We start from the raw sequence: 2,474 nt of genomic DNA, 5'->3' as shown, positions 1-2,474 counted from the left end.
ATGCAAAAATATTTGATTTATTACATTAATGGACTAAAAGTGAAAAGTTACATATTTTTGGAGAAACAGCATTTTATAAAGTTCTTTCATAATTTCAAAAGAACCCTTAGAAAACTAGTTATAGAAAAGAATGTCATCAATATGTTAAAACCATCCTCTTGTTGAGAAATTACATACACACTCCCATTAAGGTCCAGAATATGATAAGGAAGCCCAACAGCATCATTCATTAACATGGTATTGAGGTCCTAGATAATATAAGAAATGAAAAAAAAAGTGTAATCACAGGGAGAAAAGAGATAAGCATGTCATTATTTGAGATTATACGATCATCTGCATGGCAAAGCAAATGTAAATAAGATATAAGCTGTTATAATTAATAAAACTGTTCAGCTCCTCTTCTTCGTGAAAACACCAAACGGCGGATGATGCCAGTGCTGCGCGAGGGCCCAGAGGCCCCTGGGGGCCCTGGAATGGGAGGCCACAGTGGCTTCCGGGGAGGCTTTGGCAGCGGCAGCCCTGATGGAGGTCGCGGCCCGGGTGGGGGCCGTGGAGCTCGTGGAAGCAAGGCTGAGGACAAGGTGTGGTTCTCCGTCAGCAAGCTGGGCCACCGAGTCAAGGACATGAAGATCAAGTCCCTTGATCAAGGAGATCTCTCTCTTCTCTCTTGCCTATCAAGGAATCTGAGATCATTGACTTTTTCTTGGGGGCACACCTCAAGGACGAGGTTTTGAAGATTATGCCTGTGCAAAAGCAGCCCTCCACTGGCCAGCGGACCGGGGTCAGGGCATTTGTCGCCATTGGGGATTACAACGGAGGCGTTGGTTTGAGCATCAAGTGCTCTAGGGGGGTAGCCACTGCCATCCCTGGGGCCATCATTCTGGCCAAGCTCTCCACCGTCCCAGCGCGGTGAGGCTACTTGGGGAACAAGATAGTCCCTTGCAAGGTGACTGGCCGCTGTGGCTCTGTGTTGGTGCGCCTCAACCCTGCCCCCAGGGGCGCTGGCATCATCTCAGCCCCTGTGCCCAAGAAGCTACTGATGATGGCCGGAATTAACAACTGCTACACCTCTGCCAGGGGCTGCACTGCCACCCTGGGCAACTTCGCCAAGGCCACTTTTGATGCCATTTCCAAGACCTGCAGTTATCTCACTCCTGATCCCTGGAAAGAGGGGGTGTTCACCAAGTCTCCATATGAGGAATTCACTGACCATCTTGTAAAGACCCACACCAGAGTTTCCGTGCAGAGGACCCAGGCTCCAGCTGTAGCCACCACATAGTTTTATATGAGAAAAATAAAGTGAATTAAGCTGGGGAAAAAAAAAAAGACAGTTCAGCAAGTTTGTTGGTTATAAGAGAAAATTAGAAAAATGAACAATGTTTCTCTATATCAAAAGTAACCAATTAGAAAATATAATAAACATTTAGATACCTTTCACAATAAACCATATAGATAGAATTTAGCAATTAACAAAGGATACATAAGATTTTTCTATAGAAAATGTTTAAACTCTATTTAAAAGGCATTAAAATAGATCAGAATAAGTGAAAAGGCTTACTATGTTGATGAATAGGACAATATAATAAAGATGACAATTATTCCTAAAATTAACATGTAATTTTAATACAATCCCAATCAAAATTGCAGCTGGATTTTTTAAGAAGAGAACCCAACAAACTCAGTGTAAATACTGAATGGTAGAATAAAGATCTATAAAGAAGAGGGGTGTGTGTGTACTTTATATTGCAGGAACAAATACATCAATATAACAGCATAAACACGTAGAGCTCAAAAATAAACCCATGTTAGTAACATCAGCAAGATGGTGGAATAGGAAGTCCTAGGCCTTTGTTCCTCACAGAAACACTGATTTAGCAATAATATATGGAGCAAAATACCTTTATGAGATGTCTAGGATCCAGTTAAGAAGTCGCAGTACCTCAAAGAAGCACAAAACTAATAACAGCCATGTTGAAATGGTGGCCATGGCAGAAAAACTCAGAAAAGAATCAACACATTTCTTCTGCCTAAACTATTTCCAAGATTCCTGTTTGACATTCTGCAAACTTAACTTCTGCTCCACCTGCCTTTGGCATTTGGAGAGGGGAATCAAGACAGCCTTTTCTCTTGTCCCCAGTGTCTTGACATTTCTTGGATCCAGAGGATCCGGACCAACATGGCTCTGGGGAAACTGGTAGCTGAGATCAAAGTGATGATGTCTGTGCTGAGATTCTATGTGAAAATGATTCTTGCTCTGGGTACAGCCAGTGACTTCCTCTTATTTTCTTAATGACCTGCAGAGCATTGGATATGGGTAGGTTCAGACAAGACCATCAGAGAATGCCAAATGATTTATCTCCGCTTCTTGTGTTCTGGGGTCATCCTGCTTTACCTCTGGCTGCCATTATTAGGAGGTGGAAGTTGGAGAAACACTGAAATTGGCTGTGGTTATTTGCAGGGAATCTGCATATCGT

General features: G+C 42.7%; 1 pseudogene; it reads left to right on the top strand.

Annotated features, from left to right (window-relative positions):
- The first annotated feature begins 415 nt into the window (after positions 1-415).
- On the top strand, positions 416-1,279 carry LOC130860752 (40S ribosomal protein S2-like; annotated as a pseudogene).
- Positions 1,280-2,474: the final 1,195 nt, after the last annotated feature.

This window comes from Hippopotamus amphibius, chromosome 9 (genome assembly GCF_030028045.1).
Source record: "Hippopotamus amphibius kiboko isolate mHipAmp2 chromosome 9, mHipAmp2.hap2, whole genome shotgun sequence".
NCBI classification, from domain to species: domain Eukaryota; kingdom Metazoa; phylum Chordata; class Mammalia; order Artiodactyla; family Hippopotamidae; genus Hippopotamus; species Hippopotamus amphibius.
This window is presented reverse-complemented; position numbering and strand designations above follow the sequence as displayed.